General features: G+C 48.1%; 1 protein-coding gene across 5 annotated transcripts in view; it reads left to right on the top strand.

Annotated features, from left to right (window-relative positions):
- KCNA6 (potassium voltage-gated channel subfamily A member 6) overlaps positions 1–22,441 on the top strand; it is a 36,779-nt gene that overhangs the window by 5,519 nt on the left and 8,819 nt on the right. For 2 of the 5 annotated variants that reach the window (XM_027541078.1, XM_027541080.1), the window contains exon 2: positions 18,614–18,757. The exons of 2 other annotated variants lie outside the window; for them this stretch is intronic. The gene's annotated coding sequence lies outside the window, so the exon portion shown is untranslated. Of the gene's footprint in view, positions 1–18,613; positions 18,758–19,407; positions 19,531–22,441 lie in introns of all 5 variants that reach the window. One more of the 5 variants, XM_027541079.1, reaches the window with a different exon arrangement.

Consider the following 22,441-nt stretch of genomic DNA (forward strand, 5'->3'; position numbering starts at 1 on the left):
GACTCTGCTCACTCTGGGTCCCCAACCTTGAGAAGCTTGCAGAAGAGTTCCGGACAATGCACTATAGATACAGTGAAATAAACACAGGAAAGAGGATGTAGGAGGAAAGCATAGAGTGGAATTAACCTAGAAAAAGCCTTAATTTAAGGCTGGCCTTCTGAATGCCCTGAATTCACTCAAAGGTTCTCAGAGCTGTCTCTCTCAAATCCTGAAAACAGAACAAAAGCAGAGTTCATAAATCCTAGTGGTGTGAAGTTCAGGGGACGACTCTCCTTAGAAAGATGGCTTGAGATTCACCAACCGGTCTATAAGGAGGCTTTTTCTTTGTGCATCTCTTTGCTGGAGGTCATGTAGACTGAGTCCCACGTGTATCAGGATATTAGGTTTTTGGAGGGTTGTTCAGTTGTGTCCGACCCTTTGCAACCCCATGAACTGCAGCATGCCAGGTCTCCCTGTCCTTCTCCGTCTCCTGGAATTTGCTCAAACTCATGCCCATGGAGTTGGTCATGCCATCCAACCATCTCATCTTCTGCTGCCCCCTTCTCCTTCTGCCTTCAGTCTTTCCCAGCATCAGGGTCTTTTCCAATGAGGGTAATGGACATTTTCTAAAAGAGGATTGCAGTGACAGTTGTACTTCATAAGTTAACTCACAAAAGTCACTGAATTGTTTTTTTTTTTTTTTTTGAGTGACATGAGGCTAATAACCCCAGAGTTTCATGTCTTGTCTGGGAGATGGTTTGGTTTTATGAATCTAGACGTTAAGCCTCTCTAAAGATGGACCAGATTGCATATTCGAGAAGGATGACAGTTTTTTTCTCTGCCGCATGGGGACACTTGAGAGCTTTCATGTTGCTCCCATCCAGTGCTAGGAACCATTTGTTTTGTTTTGAATTTTGACAATGAGACCATTGTGGGATTGACGTGCTCCTTTCTTTTGGCTCTGAAGACAGACTAAGCCATTTCTAGTCCATGTAGAGCCTGGGCAGCTTGTCTTGAACTAGGATAAACACGTTGGATGTGACTTGTGACAGCACAAAGACAATGAACTTGCCCCCGCCCCCCGCCCCCGCTCCTCCCCACCCACCCAAAGCTAAGGGGTTTATACTTCACTGGCAAAACCTCACAAACAAATGCAGAAAATTCCACCTCATCTCTGTTTCCCTGGAAACTCAGAGTTCCTTGAGAAATTACACAGGGGCCAAGGTGTTATTCTCCTGATCTGCTCCCCACCCTCCAGTGGCTGATCGGGTGTCGCAGGCTTATGGCTCATTCAGAAAACAGGAGAAGCGGGGGTGAGGGTCTTCCCTTAGCCAGTCCTCCTCTTGGAGTGCTCATCAGATGCCATTGCTCTCTGCTCTCACTTGCCTTCCCCTCACTGATCCCTTCCTTCCCCTCCCCGCCCTTGGTGCTTTTCCTTACGTGACACCTTCCAGTCCTGCTATTTATCATGCCTTCTCTCGGCTGGCAATGTTTTGTCCCCCGGCATCTCTCCATAAATGCCAAGATAGATTTCCAAGGAACGCGGTCCTCCTGGGACAATCTGGCTGGAACCTGCCGGGCCGGCTCTGATTGGTTCTGACTGTGAGTTATTGCCTGGGGAAGCAAAGTTTGGTCTAATTCTAGCTTGTCAGGGTCACTTAGGGAAGGAAAAGAAACCCATTCTTTAAACTGAAGGATTTCCTCTCTCACTCCCACTTGACGCCGGGCTGCCCCAGGGTACGAGGCTCTCTTGGGGCAGAATTGGGCTGGAGCTTGGGGCTTCTCCTGAGAGAGAGCCTCTAGATGCAAGCCACTGGGAATGAAGACAGATGGGCTCCTAGTTCCTGTGTTATCATGTCTCGTGATGAACCACTTTCCTGATCTGGGCCTGAGGTCCCTGCGGGGCTGGAGACGGTCATTTCTTTCCCCTCCCTTTGCTCTGAACTCCTAGAGAAGGGCATTCTTGCCACCTCTTTGTTCCATATATTAAAAAAACCTTTTTGTTGGAGACTACTTGATTTACAGTGTTGTGTTAATTTCAGGTGTACAGCAAAGTGACTCAGCTATGCCTATATGTATATCTACTCATTTTTTAAGATTCTTTTCCCACATAGGTCATTACGGAGTATTGAGCAGAGTGCCCTGTGCTATAAGTAGGTCCTTGTGAGTTATCTTGGTGCTCATCCCTAGGAAGGAGATGAAAACCTATCAGTGAGTACCTTGGAAAGGTTTTCTAGAATGAGTGACTGCTTCTTTTAGAACAAGAAAGAAAAAGAGGCAGACACCTCAATACTGGTATCTCACCTTGGCCATCCATACTGGTCTAACCTTGGCTATCAGCATTAGCTATTGGAGGCCTAGCCCTGGTGGAATTTATGACAATTAAAAAAATTATTTTATTGAAGTATAGTTGATTTACAGTGTGTTAATTTCTGCTGTACAGCAAAATGATCAGTTATACATATATAGACATCCTTTTTAATATTCTTTTTCATCATGGTTTATCTATGACTTTTTTTTTTTGAGCACGGCTCTGACCTCATCCTTGTTGCTATGGAGAGGGTTTTCCTTTCGTCTGTCACGCGCCCGGCGGACACTCTTTGCCTGGCCCTAGAAAATGTCTTGGAGCCTTAAGTGGCCTTCATCACAGGTGCAGGGAATGCAGACAGACCCTGTCTCTTTGGCGAGAGTGAAACCACCATCTCCAAGGAGCCTGCAGCCGAGCTGTCTACGGCGCTGCTATTTTTGACATGCCTGCTTGCTCCCAGGACCTGACAACCGCTGTCTCCAGGAGACAGACAAACCCTGCTTTTGGCAGCAGACATTTTCCTTTGGAAAAGAATACGGGAAGACAGTCCTGCAGCCGGGAGTGGTCGGTGCTGTGCCTTCCCGCTCCTCCAGGAGGCTGGCACCCGACCAGTGGGGTGGTGGGTCTGAGGCTGGGGCGGCACCGCCATCTGGGAATCCATCCTGCCCCGTGGGAGTAGTCCTAACAGGGATGAGAATGGCATCTTTCATTTAAGAAAGCATCTCAGTTCAGTGCTTTCAGACATCATGTCTTATAACAGAGGTTAGGAGCCTGGACTCTGGAGCCAGTTGGCTGGGTTCAGATCCCACCTCTGCCGCTCACCAGTTGGGTGATGTAAACCAAGTTCTGGAACCTTCTGTGCCTCAGTTTCCTTCTCTATAAAATAGAGGCATAAAGGGGACAATCTCATAGGGCTGTTTCGAGGATTAGATGAGTTGATATGAGTACCCTATTTATGTAACACCAAGTAACACTATGCACACAGTGTGATGTAAGCAAGCACCACACAGAGGTTGATATTATCAGTGCTGTTATCCTTCAACAACCAAATGCAATGGGAAGGCTAGGCATTGTTTTCCTCTTTGGCAGAGAAGGCAGTTGAGGCTCAGTGGGCAAGTTCAAGGGCACCTGGCTACTGAGTGGTCCACCGCCCTCAGGTGAGACGTGATGAGCAGAACCTAGGAAAAGTCCAATGGATATTCAGCAAGAAGAGAGAATGAATCATGGTTCCTGAATGTGCACATAGCTTTTTGTTTGGCCGCATCTCGAAGCATCCCTAGTTCCCCATCCAGGGATCAAACTTGCTCTTCCTGCATTGCAAGCATGGAATCTTAACCACTGGACCACCAGGGAAGTCCCAGGTTTTGTTTTTTAAACAAAATTTTTGGCTTCGCTGTGCAGTATGCAGGATCCCAGTTCTCTGACCAGGGATCAAAACCGAGCCCCGTGCATCACAAGGCAGATTTTTAACCACTGGACCATCAGGGAAGTTCCCGATAGGCTTTTATTTACTTGCCAGTTTGTCTTTTGACTGAAAATCCACAGGCTTCCCATGCTGTTTTCCTTCTGGGGCTCTGAAGGCGCAGAATTGCTCATGCATCTTTCTAGAGGGTCTTTCCTCACCCATCACTGTTCTCTTCCCCTCGTGTGTTAGCAGCCTGGGAGGGTGGGAGTGGCTCTCTTCTAGAGCCTTCCTCTAACACTTCCTTTGAATCCTCTTCTTTGGGACAAATGCAGGGTCTCACAGGTGACCCTCAGGACAGAACCCATAAGCTGGACCCTGGCTCAGAGTTTTTGTCTACACTTCTAGCGGCTTTCAAAATCCCACTTCCCTGGTCCTCACCCTCAGCGTCCTTTTTTGTCCCACCGTGTCCTTTCTCCTTTGCAGTGGAGTACTTGCTGACATTCCTTAGTTGTTTTCCACTGTTTTTTCCTCCTTTCAAGGGCTTCCGCAGTGGTGCTAGTGATAAAGAATCTGCCTACCAATGCCGGAGATGCAGGAGATATGGTTTCCATCCCTAGGTCGGGGAGATCCCCTGGAGAAGGGCGTGGCATCCCACTCCAGTATTCTTACCTGGAGAATCCCATGAACAGAGGAGCCTGGCGGGTTACAGCCAATGGGGTCACAAAGAGTTGGACATTACTGAGTGTCTGAGCAATTTCCTCCTTTCAGAGGGTACAGGAGACCCTAGGGTCGAAAGAAGCTGCTCCCCACCTCCTTTGGTTTTCTGGTCTTCTTCCACTGCGACTGAAGGGCAGCTGCTGGCTTGGGGGTCTCAGTTCCGGGCCAACAGCTGTACACATCCTTAGCTCATTCCTGAGGCCACTGCAGTGTCCCGCGGGGGACCTGGCCCCAGGCAGGAAATGGGACTGCCCTCCCCATCCTGAATTCAGAACTTCCTGGCTTCCTTGCTTTCAGAGTCAGAGAACTTAGGTCTGAACCATCTGTTAGCTGTACCTTGTTTAAATCTCTCCATGCTTCTGTTTACCATCTGCAAAATAAGGAAGCAAATTCCACTCAGCCCACCTGGTGGTTGCGAGGTTGCAAGCGAAAACATTTCCCAGGCCACACACTCTCAAGAGAGCCTGGCTCCCCACTCTGCCAGGCAGCCGATGGGGATTCAGTGACACTGATCGGCCACCCAGAGTGACCAGCCACCTGCACCTCAAAGAAAGGGCATCCCAGGTGATTTCATTTTCGTTCTCTGAAACCAACATTGAAATGAAATACAGCATAAAAAATAGACTCAGGATATAAACTTTTAAGCTTGAAGGCTCTTTTCTTAAAGGATTCATTGCAGAATCTCTAAATAAATTGTGCGTAAGACATGATTTAATATAGAGAGATTAAAAGATGCTTGCTCCTTGGAAGAAAAGCTGTGACAAACCTAGACAGTGTATTAAAGAGCAGAGACATCACCTTGCCAACAAAGGTCCTCATAGTCAAAGCCATGGTTTTTCCAATAGTCACGTACGGATGTGAGAATCGGACCATAAAGAAGGCTGAGTGCCAAAGAATGGTTGCTTTTGAACTGTAGTGCTGGAGAAGACTCTTGAGAGTCCTTTGGACAGGAAGGCGATCAAAGCAGCCAATCCTAAAGGAGATCAACCCTGAATATTCAATGGAAGGACTGATGCTGAAGCTGAAGCTCCAGTACTTTGGCCACCTGATGCAAAGAGCAGACTCACTGGAAAAGACCCTGATGCTGGGAAAGACTGAGGGCAGGAGGAGAAGGGAGTGACAGAGGATGAGATGGTTGAATGGCATCACCGATTCAATGGACATGAGTTTGAGCAAACTCAGGGAGATGATGAAGGACAGAGAAGCCTGGAGTGCTGCAGTCCATGGGGTCACAAAGGGTCAGACGTGGCTTAGCGACTGAACAAACAACAAAAATCACAGGACCAGAGTCAGACAGAGTAAAGTTTCCAGAGGCCATGGTAGCTGAGTCATAAATCAGACAGACACTCATCGGCTGCTTTAAGGCAATTTGGTATCCCTGGGAAGAGAGAAAAGTCTGGTGTGCTTGGGAAAAATCGTGTGGGCTATGAGGTTTGCTCTCTGCTGTAGGGGATGTGTCAGGCTTTTCAGGAGCTACATTGTGTGTGGTGAGCCCAGCTTCTCGTTCACTCCTAGACCTCAGGCAGTTGCCCTCTGCTCATTTGGAAGGGTGTTCCTTTACTGTTTTATTTTGTTTTTTAAAAGTTTTTTTTTTTTTTTGGATGTAGACCATTTTTAAAGTCTTTGCTGAATTTGTTACAATGTCGCTTCTGTTTTATGTTTTGGTATTTTGCCTTCATGGCATGTGAGATCTTAGTTCCCCGACCAGGGATTGAACCCGCGTCCCGCTGCACGAGAAGGTGAAATCTTAACCACTGGACTGCCAAGAAGTCCCCGTCTGAAGTCTGGGGGTGAATGGGAACCTGGGCTCCTCATGTACATGCCTTACTTTTTATTTTACTTTCAGTTCAGTTCAGTCGCTCAGTTGTGTCTGACTCTTTGCAACCCCGTGGACTGCAGTACGCCAGGCTTACCTGTCCATCACCAATTCCTGGAGCTTGCTCTAATTCATGTCCATCAAGTTGGTGGTGCCATCCAACCATCTCATCCTCTGTCACTCCCTTCACCTCCTGCCCTCAGTCTTTCCCAGCATCAAGGTCAGTTCTTCACATCAGGTGGCCAAAATATTGGAGTTTCAGCTTCAGCATCAGTCCTTCCAATGAATATTCAGGACTGATTTCCTTTAGGATGGACTGGTTTGATCTCCTTGCAGTCCAAGGGACTCTCAAGAGTCTTCTCCAACACCACAGTTCAAAAGCATCAATTCTTCGGCATTCAGCTTTCTTTATAGTCCAATGCTCATGTCCATATGTGACTACCGGAAAATCCATAGCTTTAACTAGATGGACCTTTACATCACTAGACATGGCAAAGTAATGTTTCTGCTATGCTGTCCAGGTTGGTCAGAGCTTTTCTTCCAAAGAGCAAGTGTCTTTTAATTTCATGGCTGCAATCACCATCTGCAGTGATTTTGGACCCCCCAAAATAAAATCTCTCACTGTTTCCACTGTTTCCCCAACTTTTTGCCATGAAGTGATGGGACTGGAGGCCACGATCTTTGTTTTTTGAATGTTGAGTTTTAAGCCAACTTTTTCACTCTCCCCTTTCACTTTCATCATGAGGCTCTTTAGTTCTTTGCTTTCTGCCATAAGGATGCTATCATCTGCATATCTGAGGTTATTGATATTTCTCACAGCAATCTTGATTCCAGCTTGTGCTTCATCTAGCCTGGGATTTCACGTGATGTACTCTGCATAGAAGTTAAATAAGCAGGGTGACAATACACAGCCTTGATGTACTCCTTTCCCAATTTGGAACCAGTCTGTTGTTCCATGTCCAGTTCTGTTGCTTCTTAACCTGCATACAGATTTCTCAGGAGGCAGGTAATATGGTCTGATGTTCCCATCTCTTGAGGAATTTTCCAGTTTTTTGCACACAGTCAAAGGCTTTGGCATAGTCAGTAAACAGAGGTAGATGTTTTCTGGAACTCTCTTGCTTTTTGGATGATCCAGCAGATGTTGGCAGTTTGATCTCTGGTTCCTCTGCTTTTTCTAAATCCAGCTTGAACATTTAGAATTTCATGGTTTACTTACTGTTGAAGCCTGGCTTGGAGAACTTTGAACATTGCTTTGCTAGCGTGTGAGATGAGTGCAATTGTGCGGTAGTTTAAGCATTCTTTGGCATTGCCTTTCTTTGGGATTGGAATGAAAACTGACCTTTTCCAGTCCTGTGGCCACTGCTGAGTTTTCCAAATTTGCTGGCATATTGAGTGCAGCACTTTCACAGCATCATCTTTTAGGATTTGGAATAGCTCAACTGGAATTCCATCACCTCCACTAGCTTTGTTCATAGTGATGCTTCCTAAGGCCCACTTCATTTTGCATTCCAGGATGTCTGGCTCTAGGTGAGTGATCACACCATCGTGGTTATCTGGGTCGTGAAGATCTTTTTTGTATTTTACTTTACTCTTTATTTTTTCTTTCCGCATCTGCACTGCCCTGGTACATGGTTTTACATATATGCAGGATTCCAAACAGCTGTCACAAAGCGCCTAACCTGAGATTTCACAGCTACTTCTGACCACATGTCCTAAATCAAAGATGATGGGACACTAAGAAATACTGGACACGACAGTTATGTCTTGGTAAAGCTGGAAAGAATAGAAATAAATAAACAAAACAGAAGAAATGTTGGAAGAGTTCACATGCAGTGTTGGATTTTTGTTTTCTTCTGAAGAATAATAGGTCTGGTCTCCTTGGGCTTGTGTTTCAGTTTTCTAACATTGGTCAGAAGCACTGAACACAGTCACTGCTTCAGAAGGGCGGAGTGATCCCTTTTTTTAAAAAAAATTATTATTTATTTGGCTGCACTGGGTCTTAGTTACGGCACGCAGGATCTTCAGTCTTTGTTGCAGCATGCAGTGTCTTGAGTTGAGGCATGTGGGATCTAGTTCCCTGACCAGGGATTGAACCCAGGCCCCCTGCACTGGGGGTGTGGAGTCTTAGTCACTGGACTAAGGCGCTCTTGCCCGGTGCCCATGGAGGCACTGTGCCTGTAGTGTTGGGCTTCTCTTGGGAGGAAGACCTCTTCCTACGTGTGCATTTGAACCCCGGGCTGGAACATCAGAGACTGAACCATGGTGCCCTGGCCTCCTCCATCTGGTGTGGCCGCTCTTGGGAGCCTTCCTGCGGGATCATGTTGGACTGAGTCACAGCAGACTGTAAGATCGGGGTGGGAGGAGGGTAGTTATCAGACACAGACAGTGGGAGGGAGTAGAAGTGAGGGCTGGCAGCTGGGGAGGAGACAGTCACAACTCCAGACGAGAGGTGTGGCTGCAGGGGAGCAGGGACCTCCCAGCAATCAAGAACACGCTCAGTTAATGTGCAAATATAATGTACAAATGTAACACCCTGGGGCTCTCTGCCATCACCTTTGTGTAGGTTCTCAGCACCCAATGTTAGAATTATTGCAATGTTAGTCGCTCAGTCATGTCTGAGTCCTTGTGACTCCATGGACTGTAGCCCACCAGGCTCCTCTGTCCATGGAATTCTCTAGGCCAAAATACTGGAGTGGGTAGCCATTTTCTTCCCTAGGGAATCTTCCCGACTTAGGGATCGAACCCAGGTCTCCTGCATTGCAGGCAGATTCTTTACCATCTAAGCCACAAGGGAAGCCTAGAATTATCGCAATAAGACCATTCAATTTGGGGAAAAAAGAACACCCTAAGTTACATGTTCTGTTCAATTATGTGGGCAAGGAGACAGCAATAAAGGGTTTCCATCAAAATGACTAGAATGAGAAAAAAGGAAAACTGTGGTGTTGGGATATTTCCCATTTGAGGATGACCTCCTGCATCTCTGATGTCAGATCACTAGGTGTCCCCCATGCCTGCCGGCTGGGAGCGGGAGAAAATTGAGAGAGGGCATTCCTAAAGTGGGACCATATGGCTTTCTTGGGTCATCACTTGTTCGCAGCCCGGACTCTGCATTTGTTGGCTGTCTGGAACATCATGACCCCGCTGTCAGCCCCAGACCCCTTCTTGTCCTTCTGAGATTATTCCCAGTGAGTTTTGGCTCCCAGGGGAACTCTTGTGTTTGTGAGATTTACTGGCCGAAAGTTAAATCATTGTAGAATTGGATCCATGTCCAACATATCGCCTTGGGAGGCAGATAAGAAAGTCTCCCTTTTTTCAGTGCTTTACGGGTAATTTCATTGCGATATTTCAGGGCTAGAATTCAAATGGAAAGTCTCAAAAGCAATTTGAGCTGCAATCAGCTCAAATTCCTCCGGATTCCAAGAGAGGTGAGGTCATCCCTTACCAGGGACAGCTTTCACTGCAGAAAACCCAAGTTGAAAAGAATTCTATAACCCTTCCTTCCATTCCCCCTAAAATATCTGCTGTTTCCAGGAGTGTGGAAAAAATGAAATCAGGTTGGACTTAAAGGAAATCCATCATGGGCCTTCCATCTTAATGCTTCTCTGCCTCACTTTTTCCAATAGGTGCACTTCTAAAAAGTTGCTGTTTTTGTTGTGTGAGTGTGTGTGTGTGTGTGTGTATAAAAATAATAAGATTCACTTTCTGTCAGAGGTGTTTTCAATGGTAAGGAGCCTTTTCGCATTAAAAAAATCACAGTATAGCTAAACTTACATGAGACTATTTGGTCTATAGAGAAAGGAACCTGGACTAGTTCGTGGCACGCTTTCTATGAATACCATCCTGATTTCCTTTCTCTAATGGCGGGTAAAGGGATACTCTCATATTAGAAAGATTTGAGAAAGAAAGAGCATCTCTATTTGTTGGCAGAAGCAGGGGATAGTTTTCAAAATGCATCTTCAAAAGTGGAAACTTGAGGAGACTCTGACCATTTTCATGTCTTTCTTACTGCATTTTGACTCTAGGTGCTGAACCTGCCAGGATTCCGACGTGTGCGAGTTTCGTCACTCAGTCCTGTCCGACTCTTTGTGACCTCATGAGCCTGCCAGGCTCAGGAAATGGCATTGCCATTTCCTCCTCCAGGGAACCTTCCTGATTCAGGGATTGAACCCACATCTCTTGGGTCTCGTGCGTTGGCAGACGGATTCTTTACCGCTGCGCCACCTGCAGCATTGCATTTTCCGTCCCTGAGGCAGTGTCAGGTGAGGCAGGATGGGAGATTTGAGGACACAGTTCTGAGCCCCTAGTTCCTCTGTAAGCCCAGTCGGAAGAGGTGATCTCAGCCAAGCCGGGAGTCAGCGCCCAGTGCTGCCACCCTCTGGCTCTGCCGCTGTGTGGCCTTGGGTGTGTTGGGAACCTCTCTGAGCCTTTTCTTCCCTGTAAAAACATCCCTCATGGTGGCCAGTGGAATGCACTGAGGCAGAGCTGACCCATGTGTCACACGGCCTGGCAAGCATCCAATCAGAGAGCAGTATTGTTTCCATGGTCTCTCTTTTCTTTCCCTGGTTCAGTGGGGTGTTGAGGCTTCAATCGGCAAGCGTCTGAAAACTGTCCAACCTTTCGGAATGGTGGAAACCACTCGGAGCTCTCATAAATTAGTCTTTTGGGAGATATGAGTATATATAATAGTTTCTCTCGCTGTGTAGATTTAGATTGGCTGACCACGATCCAGCTATTCAATCATCAGATACTTGACTGTCACAGAGGAGACTCATGGAAAGTGGTTTAATGCCCTTTTTGACTTGAAAACTACTTCCGGGCTAAAAATGCCAGCAGAAGAGAGTATCCAAGGATTCTAGTAAATCCCTTTGAAAAGGATGTAAGCAATGAGGCAACATATCCCCGGGAGCAGTGAGAGCCTCCAGCTCACTTAGGAATTAACTGAGCGTGAGAGTAAGCGAGTGTAGACAGATCTGGGGCTCAGCTGGTTACCTGCCTGGCTAGTGGGTCCAGGTGGGGTGCTACCTGGGGTGCCCAGCAGCTCATTGACGTGCCTTTTGTTATGTGTTTGGAGTCGATGTTCTTTGAAATTACAACACAAACTGGTGGAAAATATGATTCAATTTACAGAGAACGTATTTCTTTATATGCAGCATTTCAGGAATGTGTTTCATTTGCATGGAAGTCAGTTGAGCTCCATGGTAAATACGTAGAAAATAAGACAAAATGACGTGGAATAATTGAATAAGAAGAGACTTCCAGAAGTCAGGGAATCCAGTACTCCGCCTTGCACTTGAGTAAGCTCCTAATTATCCCAGGCCTCTTCTTCTTCTTTTTCATATTTATTTATTCGGTTGCACCTGGTCTTAGTTGCGGCACGTGGGATCTAGTTCCCTGACCAGGGATCGAACCTGGGCCCCCTGTATTGGGAGCCCAGAGTCTTAGCCACTGGACCACCAGGCAAGTCCCCCAGGCCTCTTCTGAGACTTCCCCAATGAGAATCCGTATCCTACACCCCTTCAAGGACGTGCATTTGGGCTTCACAGCCTTTGTTTTCGGGACTTTTCCCTCCTATGTCAGTTACACATCTCCTGTGGTATTTTAACTTCCTTGTGTTTTTTTCTTCTGCTGCAATGTATACTCAGCTGACCGCATTACCTAGAATAGCTCCTTCTGTCAGTTCCTCAAGGTGATCTGCAGAGCACCAGTCCAACATTCCCACGGGAACAGAATCTCTGGGCATGATGCCCGTTTCAGAAATGATGGTCCCAGTGGTTAAGAATCTGCCATGTGATGCAGGGAATGCAGGTCTGATCCCTGGTCAGAGAACTAAGATTCCACATGCCAAGAGACAGCTAAGCCTGCACGCCACGACTACTGAGCCTGAGTGCTCCGGCACCCACGAGCAGCAACTGGAGAGTTTGTGGGCCGCAACAAAAGATCCTTCACAAAACAAGGAAGATCCCAAGTGCTGCAACTAAGACCCAACCCAGCCAAATAAATTAAAAAAAAAAAAAGAAAAGAAAACAAGCACTGCCTCTGAGAGATACAGAGGCATATGTGCAGAAGATTAAAGCCTCTGAGAAGTCCTGCAACAAGTAAAGCTATTTCACTTCTCAAGTCAGTGCTGTTCAAAGTATTTTTTATTTTTAACTGCAGAAGCTCCACCTCTTTTTGGAGGGAACTTCTATTCATGTCCCACAAAAAAACCCTGCAATCCAAGGAATATTAATATATTTCGAGAAAGTCAAAGAGATCTGAAACTCACGGCAATGGATTTGAGTCCGTGAAACCTCAGCCCTTTAAATAAGGTCTTCTCAAATGGATCGTTGTAGACCTCCTTAGCAACCCTCTTCAAGTTTTCCACACTCCTCTTAAGTTTGTGCAGAGGCTTACAGAATCAGTGAGTTGATAAGGCTCTGAATAATGTGAAAGGAGACATTCCCTCCCCTGGTGACCTTTCTCTTAAGTAGAAGTCCTTGAGAAAAAGAACTGTAAGCGCTGTTCTTTGTTAGAGGTGAAGTTTATGTTCTGCTTTGCTTACAAGTGGACATACTTCAGATACACTTCGCCAGTGGATGACTGACTTCAGGGGTTGCCTTACGGTGCTAGCAGTTTGATTTCCATGCATGTTGTTAACCGAATCAGAGATTGCACGCATGTGTGCTAAGTCGCTTCAGTCGTGCCTGACTCTGTGCAACCTCACGGACTGTAGCCTGCCAGGCTCTTCTGTCCATGGGATTCTCCAGGCAGGAATACCAGAGTGGGTTGTCATTTCCTTCTCCAGGGAATCTTCCCGACCCAGGGATTGAACCCAGGCCTCCTGGGTCTCCTGAATTGCAGGCAGATTCTTTACCGCTGAGCCACTGGGGAAGTCCCTTTTGTGCTTGGAGACAAAAGGAGAGGATGTGGTTGCTCTTGACCTGCTGTTGCCTTTGTCTCGGCTCCTCTTCTGAACATCCTGGACCGTGAGGAGGAGCTTCTGATAACTGATGGTTTCATCTTTAAATCCACCAAGAGTCAGAACAAGTAGACTGTGGAAAAAGTGAGAATCACATTTAATTCTGGGTGTGTCACTGGCTTGCTGTGACCCTGAGCAGGTCGCCTGCCTGGCACTGGGCAGGTATTAACTGTCAGTATGATTCTGTCCCAGAATTTTCATCTGTACAGTGAGGTGGTTGCATTAGACAATTTTTGAGCTTTTGCTGGAAAATTCTGTGGGCGCTCAAGCCTATTCATTAAATGTACAGTTGGTTCCCTCGATCACTTGGCCAACTTTATTGCTTGACTTTTGCCACTAGATTGATCTTTTAAAGAGAGAGTGGGCGTTAACTTACAATTTCAACTTTACATAGAATCATTCAGTTTCAGAGGTTATCTACTCCAGTCTCTTATTTTACAAAGATCAGAACTTAACACTTAAAAAATACACTGAGTTGGTTATAGCAAAGTCTTGGAAGCGGTCATAGCTTTTTATATGATACCAAGTATGATAAATCCCTTTCCTCTGTTTCTCAGTTACTTTCCCTCTCTCTCCATCTTCCCTCCTCCCCCCTCCTCTCCATCTTTCCTCCTTCCCTCCCTCCCTTCCTTCTTGTTTTCTTAGATGAAGTCTTTCTTAGTCATTAAGTGATTTCCAGATCTTTTAAATCTCAGAGTAGCAAAATAAGCGTTCCTTGGTGTTGTCTGTGTCAGAACCTTGGCTTTATGACTGGAAAGACATGGGGTGTGGACGGACGCTTCTGTGTTAAGGAGAAGCAGGGAATGCAGACCAGCAGAGATGCTGATCTAGTATCCTCTTGGGTCTCTGGCTCCCCACTTGCAGAGGGAACCTGTAGAAAAGACAAAGCCAAGTAGGTACAGCTCTTTGGTGTCTTCAAAGTAGGGCTGACTCTTTCTGTTTCTGGGTAACCCCGAGGTCGGGTGTTGGCGTGTTTGCTGGGATGTTCCCGCTGGCCATGCAGTTTCTCTGATAGGAAGGTCTGTCCAGCTCTGCCCTTTCAGCTCAGTCCTGGGAGCTGGGGCTGCACTTCGGGACCAGGGTCCCTGTTGAGCTGGCTCCCAGTCCTGCCCAGCTCCCAGTCCTGGTGCTTCCTGGTGTTTGTGCATCATCTTTATCCCATTTTGCCTCGCTTCCTACTGCTGGTGCAGCCCGACAAGCAGCAGAGGCCTGGCCAGAGATAGAGAAAGCCCATGTGGACTCCGAGCACACTGAGCAAACGGCTTGAAACAAACAGTTTTATTTACTGACTTTAAAAGTTGTATCTGCTCATTATGAAAAACTAGTGCAATTTAGAAAAGCATAAGGAAGAAAATAAAAGTTCCCACAGTCCCATAACCAGAGACTTTCAGTGTTGGTATTTTGCTGGTGTTCCTTCCAGACCAGCTTTGTCTCTGCGTCTCTCTCCATTGAGACTCATTTTGTATTTCATTAAAAAAATAAGCTCCGTATTTTGTCTCTCATTTTCTCATGCAATTATCCCATAGATCCACCATCATTCTGGTAACCTACCGCTTACTGTGGGTCATTCTGGTTGTTTGCTGGCTTTTTGTTCTAAGTGATGCTACAGTGGACATTTTCCTCTATATAAGTGTTCACATTTATGATTCTCTCCTTAGGTTGTGCTCCTCCAAGAGTCAAGTACCATAGATAAATTGAGCAAATTATTTTCTATACCTCAGCTTCCTCACCTATCATAAAGCAGCAACAGAAACAACAACGAGTAAGAGCAGGAGACACTGCACCAGCGTGGCGGGTGCAGCCACATTTCTAAGAGCTTCGCCTGCACTGACTTGTTTGCTTTCCCAGCAGCACTGTGAGAATCTCCACCCCAGAGGACCACTGGTCCAAGTCTCACGGTCCAGGCATTCTAGCTGTAGCATCCTTGCTCTTAACTTCCCCGTGAGATGGGGAACAGTCCCCAGGTCTCTATCCAGTCCTAAGGTCATCTACCTCATTTATTTCTACATTAGCCGTGTTCCCAAGTAACATGGTTGCCTGGTGTGAGTTCCTGACTCCTTAAATCCTTGAATCCTCTTCACCCTGGCATTTGTGTGTTTAGTGGGATTGGTGTGTGTGTGTGTGTGTGTGTGTGTGTGTGCACGTACACACACTTACGTAATCTTAGGAATGGAGCAGAGCCAACAGAGAGAGTATGGGGCAGAAAAGCCTGGATATCTGTTGACAAAATAATGAAACACGGTTATTCGGTGTTATTCGTCAAGGATAACTCATCTCAGCCTCTATGGCTGGGAAACTGGTCACGTTAGAATTGGGCTGTCAGTCCAGTGGAGCAGGAATGGGGTGGGGAGCGCTGTCTAGCGCCACCCCGTCCCCAAAGCACATGTCTGTGTGTATTCCCTGAAGAGGGCACGTCCCCTCCCCGAGCGGCTCTGCCCAGAGCAAGGTGATGCCCGCAGGTGTGACTGTTCATCCTGCAAGGAAGAGGGGATCACAGACACGTCACAGAATGACGGTCCGGGCTGCCTCATCATGGTGTTCAACACAGAGACCCCTTGGCCTCCCAGAAACCCCGACGCAGGAGGTCTGGGGGAAGCTGAGGGTCTGCTTCTCTAAGACGTGTGTGCCGCATGACTGTCTTCAGGAAACCTGAGGAGATCTGAGGTGGTGGGTCTCCACCTTTCCAGTGCTTCAGAATCACCCTGAAGTGTTAGTCACTTCAGTCATGACCGACTCTTTTCGACCCCGTTGACTGTAGCCCGCCAGGCTCCTCTGTCCATGGGGATTCTCCAGGCAAGACTACTAGAGTGGGTTGCCATGCCCTCCTCCAGGGGATCTTCCCAACCCAGGGATTGAACCCAGGTCTCCCACGTTGCAGGCAGATTCTTTACCTTCTGAGCCACCAGGGAAGCCTGAATCACCCTGGGAGCTTTATTTTTAAAAGTACCGCTTTCTGCCCGCTTTGCTGTCTTAACACCTTCTCGCTTCTCCAGTTTGAACCACCGATCTAGGATGCAGTCAAGAAGCAACACTTAAAAAAACAGCTTCTCGAGAGACTGTAGGGTACAGCCGCATTTGGGGACCACTGGTCTGGGAGGTTCTGGCGCTCATGCTTTTATACCTTCACCTTTAAGTGCCCTTCACATTTTACAAAGCTCTATCGCAACAGGACATCACAACAGTTCACCGAGACCAGCAGAGCAGGCATTTTTATGACTTTCCTCGGCCCAGAGAGGTTGACTGAGTTGCCCGAAGTGGCACAGCTTCCCCACCAGTCAGAGCAGAGATTCCCTGCCCAGCCCCGGCCAGCCCCGCCCGACCCTTTGGGAAGGGGCAGCCTCTCTTCCCCTGAAGATCTTGCAGGATGGAATTATCTCAGCCCCCTTCTTGTGGAGCTTCCTTCTTTGCCTTCTCACCCACATCCCTTCTACCGCAGCCCTGCCTCCTCCTCAGAGAGCTCCTCGTGAAATGGTGCCAGACACCTCTTTTCCCCAAGCTCCACCCCCACGTAACAGATGGTGGCCCCAAGGACAAAAGGGTCTGACCCCCAGCCCCAGACCTAGCCATTCATGGCTGATCCTCTGCATTAGTGCCTGGCAGGAGCCAGCAGAGCCGCATCCAGCAGCAGCTGCCCGGGACTCCCTCTGCTTTTCCCCTGCTGTCACCTCCCATCTGAATTCTCCTTCCACCACCAAAGCTTCTCTCCTGCACCTACTCCCCTCCCACCACCCCCCGCCCCCAGGATAGCCTTCAGGCCCACCTGAGTCCTTCCTGTGAGCCCCTGCAGTGGCGGGTCTCCTCTCTGGACATCTGGGACAGACTGGTGCTTGACAACGTGGACCAGGTTGAGGAGGACAGAAGCAGGTACCTGTATACGCTCTTCTCTATCCATCCTCCACCCAGGAACCAGCTATTGGCTCACACTCTCCCCCGACTCAAAGCGACGACTTCTGCTTCTCTTTCCTCTTCCTTCCCTTGTTCAAACCTTTCCCCTCATGCAGGCAGGATCCTGGACCAGCTCCCAGGGACTGCAGGCTCCGTGTCAGAACCCTGCATCCTTGGTCCCTGGGATGCTGAGAGGGCGGAGGGGGTAGGGAGGAGGCGGGGTTTTGCGCTGCAGGCTGCGGAGCTGTCCCGGGAGGAGGTGCAGGTGCAGAGGCCCTGCTTCCCTTTACTTGCTCAGCATCCTTGTGACAGGTGACGGCACCCCCTGGCAGATACCAGCAGCGGCTGCAGCATCAGAGCAAGTTCCAACCCTGCCTCTCTGACTCGCGAGCCTTGAGGCCTTCTTTCTTCTTTGATGCTTTGTGTTCCTCAGCTATAACATGGAGAGCATCGTGCTTAAAAACTTGAACAAAACTGACTTTCTGGGCACAGAGAAGCAGGGCAGGGGATGGCAGCAGTCCTGGGAATCGGTAGGATGGAGGAAATGCCTTATTCAGTGTCTGGTACCCACTCATTCTTTTTTAACAGACATTTATAATGGGCCCACATGAGCCAAACCCTGGAGAATCAGGTGAGCAGGGCTTTAATATCTTGAGGAAGGAGTACGTGGCAGACATGAGTAGATAGCTGGCCACAGCACAGTGTGCTCAGCGGTGGAAGCTAGGGGGACAGGCTTTCCATGAAGCCCAGGTCCTGCCCTGTCGTTCCCTCTCATCACCCCTGAGCTCTGACTGTGTGTTGCTGTTGTTGTTCACTCAGTAGTGTCTGACTCTCTGCGACCCCATGGACTGCAGCACGCCAGGCTCCCCTGGCCTTCACCATCTTCCGGAGCCTGCTCAGACTCATGTCCACTGGTCGGTGACGCACAGGCAAACACTGATGCAGGAATCAAGGAACAACTTTATTAGCACCAAAGCAGCACTCAGATCCTGCAGCTCGGGGCGCCGGGGTAAAAGGCTGACTTGAAACTTGCCTGGGACTGCAGGCCAAGTGGGGAGGGACTCTTACTCCTTTCTACCTTGGAAGAAGCTTCCAGATCACATTGCAAAGGACAGAGAAGGAAGTTTGAACCACTTTTGCCCATGACCGTGATGGAGGGCTTCCCTTGTAGCTCAGCTGATAAAGAATCCGCCTGCAATGCAGGAGATCCTGGTTTGATTCCTGGGTTGGGAAGATCTGCTGGAGAAGGGATAAGCTACCCACTCCAGTATTCTTGTCCTTCCCTGGTGGCTCAGCTGGTAAAGAATCTTCCTGCAATGTGGGAGACCTGGGTTTGATCCCTGGGTTGGGAAGATCTCCTGGAGAAGGAGAAGGCTACCCACTCCAGGATTCTGGCCTGGAGAATTCCATAGACTGTATAGTCCATGGGGTCGCAAAGAGTTAGACACAACTGAATAATTTTCACTTTCATTTCATGATGCAAGGCTCAGGGGGTCCTGCTCTCTGGGGCTCACTTGGCCCCCCCGCCTTACCTCATGTCCACAGAAGGCTGCAGTGGTTCCAGAAATCATGACCTCATACCAGCATGTCCAAAAGCAGAAAGAGAAGAATGAGGAAACCAGAATCTGACCAGCTCTCTTAGAGGTGACTTGCAGAAGGAGGAGAGAGAGCAAGACTCTGAAAATTGCAGTAAGTCTACATTCCCAGCTGGTTTAATCCTTCCTTGGAAATCATATGCAAGATGCTTCTGGTAAGAAAGGTAGAGAATTCTCCCGGAGGCTGGAGGGAGTCAGGGGAGGTTTCCCAAAGAAATCAGTATATCAGCTGGGCCTTGCAAAATGAATAGGAGTTTTCAGGATTGAAAATTCTCAATAGAAGGAATAACTTGAGCAAAGGTTGTTTAGACTCTGCACAGGTTTGATCCCTGAGCTGGAAACTAAGATCTCACATGTTGCAAAAAAAAAAAAAAAAAAAAAGGTTCGGGAGAAAGAAAAGGAGGATGTGTTCAAGGAACTGGGAGCTAGGGACACATAGGGTGGGACAGAGTGTGCAGCAGAGGCTGGAGAGATAGGGTGGACTCAGGTGGTGACGAGCCGTGACACTGTTAGGGGCTGGATTCATTCTGACACCCGTGGGAGCAGCAGGAGCTGTCAGTCAGAGACAGGACCTGCTGAGATGCCTTTTGGGAATGATCCCTCTGGCTGAAGTGAGGACGGGAGTGGAAATGAGGCTCGAGACCCAGTGCTATGCAGTGGCCGGCATGGCACATTGTGAGGAAGGGTGGTGGGAGTGGTCCGCCAAGGTTTCATCACTGACATTGTTCATCATTGCTGGCACAGGTGACCTCTGGCCAGGTTCATTACTGTGGACAGGGCAGGCCTGTATTGCCCGTGCGAGGGCAGACTTGTCTTAATGCACTGCTCCTGGTGTGCCCCCGAAGGAAGGCTCCTCCAGGAATCCAGGTACATAGAGGAGGTTCTGGTCATGTGTGCCGGGAGCTCTTGGATGGACAGGCTGGGCACTGGCTCTGCGGTTCGGAGGTGGATTTGAAAAGAGCCTTTGTACTTGGGGTGCTGCGGCGCCAGGCTGCAGAAGCTGTCTGCCTCCAAGAGTTTCTTGAAGGTGGAAGCTGCCCATGTGTGTGTGCTTGGAGGGTGTGGAGTGGGAGTGGGGTGGGGGGAGTTGTCACCATCCTGCTGACCTCAGGGGCACAGGTCTCACAAACCCCATCTCCTCTGGCCATCCTGGCTCCCCTGGACCCTCTTTGGGAGCCCGAGAAGCCCTCCCTCCACTGCTGAGAGCCAGTGGGAAGGAACAGCCACTCTTTTGTCCCTGGAACTTTCTCCCTAAAAGAGTCAGGGCTGCCAGGAAATCATCAAGGGGAGGTGTTTGACAAGCAGGGTTATTCAGAAGGAAAAGCTTTGCCTGCCAGCCTCCATTCCCCAAGGCTTCCATAGGCGCCGACTCCCACCTTTGCTGCCTGGGGAGCTGTAGCATCATGCCATCCATGCCCGGGGTAGGGGGTGGGCGGCAGGGATTAATGTGAGTGCTCTCAGTGGGGAACTGAACCCGAGGAAAGCAAGACTGCTTCCCTTGACCTCCAATGGCTCTGTAGCCTAAATAAAATGTGATTCAATGTACCAGGTGACTTAGTTGCCTCTGAAAAGTGAAGAAATCTCCCTGCAATGCAGGAGACCTAGGTTCGATCCCTGGGTTGGGAAGATCCCCTGTAGAGAGGCATGACAACCAATCCACTCCAGTATTGTTGCCTGGAGAATTCCATGGACAGAGGAGCCTGGCGGTATACAGTCCATGGGGTCACAAAGAGTCGGACACAACTTAGCAGCTAACACCATGAAAAGCAGGGTACTTTATGTGTTTGCTCCTGGCCTGTCTGACTGTGAACACTCTATCTTTATGGATCTGTTGTACCTCAGTTTCTTGGAGTGAAGTTGGGTTACTGTGAGAAATAACAAACTAGATGGGATGCCATGTCCCTGGTAAATGCGCATGAACCATTTTGCTACATTTTCATATAATTATATGAAACAGAAGTGACTTATTGGAAATCTGGTGATAGCTCACGTCCAGCTTAGACAGTGTCCTTATAAAGTGGAAAATCTGCAGCTTTCCAGCTAATTTCACCAATGGAGTCAGCTTTGACTAATGCTTCAGAGGTTCAGTTCAGTTCAACTCAGTTCAGTCACTCAGTCATGTCCAACGCTTTGTGACCCCATGAATCGCAGCACGCCAGGCCTCCCTGTCCATCACCAACTCCCGGAGTTTACTCAAACTCATGTCCATTGAATCCGTGATGCTATCCAGCCTCTCATCCTCTGTCGTCCCCTTCTCCTTCTGCCCCCAATCCCTCCCAGCATCAGAGTCTTTTCCAGTGAGTCAACTCTTCTCATGAGGTGGCCAAAGTACTGGAGTTTCAGCTTTAGCATCAGTCCTTCCAATGAACACCCAGGGCTGATCTCCTTTAGGATGGACTGGTTGGATCTCCTTGCAGTCCAAGGGACTCTCAAGAGTCTCCTCCAACACCACAGTTCAAAAGCATCAATTCTTCAGCACTCAGCTTTCTTCACAGTCCAACTCTCACAGCCATACATGACCACAGGAAAAACCATAGCCTTGACTAGAAGGACCTTTGTTGGCAAAGTAATGTCTCTGCTTTTGAATATGCTATCTAGGTTGGTCATAACCTTCCTTCCAAGGAGTAAGCGTCTTTTAATTTCATGGCTGCAGTCACCGTCTGCAGTGATTTTGGAGCCTCCCGAAATAAAGTCTGACGCTTCGGAGGTTACACGATGCTAATGGGCATTTGGCATGACTCACGTGAGCCCCGAACCTGCTCTCAGATCTTGATTGCTGCTTGGAAATCAGAGGAACATGGTGGCACTGAGGGGACTTCCTCCATCCACTTTAGTTTTTAATTTTTTAAGCGTTTATTTTATTTTTGGCTGTGCTGGGTCGTCACTGCTGTGTGCTGCTTCCTCTAGTTGCAGAGAGTGGGGTCTGCTCTCTGTTGAGTTCACAGGCTTCTCATTGCGGTGGCTTCTCTTGTTGAAGAGCATGGGCCCTACGTGCGCGGGCTTCCGTAGTTGCAGAGCCTGCTGAGTGCAGGCTCAGTAGTTGTGGCTAACGAGCTGCGTTGCTTTGAGGTCTGCAGAATCGTCTCAGACCAGGGATGCAACCCACATACATTGCAAGGCAGATTCTTAACCGCTGGACCACTCGTGAAGCCTCTCCTCCCACTTTAAACAAGGCTCTGTTTGTGTGCTGTTCCTATGCTTGGCTTCTGTCAGGGCTATTTGTGGGAAGTAAGTTTCTCTTTTATTTTTTTTTTCTTTCTTTCTTTTTTTTTTTTTAACTCAACTGGTAGTACACCCAAGCCCAATAAAAGAATTATGTCTCTAGTGCGAGACTGGAATTTAGAATTCTAAGTCTAGACGGGATGGTAGCGTGGCATAGTGGTGGAATGTGGGGCCGGTGTTTCCTATTCTGTCCATCTAGCGGGGTGATTTGAGGGTAATTATCTAGCCTTGTCATGCCTCAGATTCTTCATCTGTGAAACAGAGAAAATAATGTCTATCTCAAAGGACGAGTGGGCTTATTCATGAGATAATGTATTTAAAATATCTTGAACACACCAAGTGATGAGCAAAGAATAGCTATTATTTTAATTGGGCTGCAGAACGTAGGTGTTAGTGATTCTATAATTAAATGGGTCCAGTTAGCTTTCTTTGGGTTACAAGAGACTAAAATGTCTGGCTCAAACTAGTTTATTCCAAAAGGGAAATCTACTACTCATAAATTCATTTAAAGTTGGGCTTTGGTTAGCAGAGATACCGTAGAATAGGCCAAAGCATG

This window comes from Bos indicus x Bos taurus, chromosome 5 (genome assembly GCF_003369695.1).
Source record: "Bos indicus x Bos taurus breed Angus x Brahman F1 hybrid chromosome 5, Bos_hybrid_MaternalHap_v2.0, whole genome shotgun sequence".
In the NCBI taxonomy this organism is placed as follows: domain Eukaryota; kingdom Metazoa; phylum Chordata; class Mammalia; order Artiodactyla; family Bovidae; genus Bos; species Bos indicus x Bos taurus.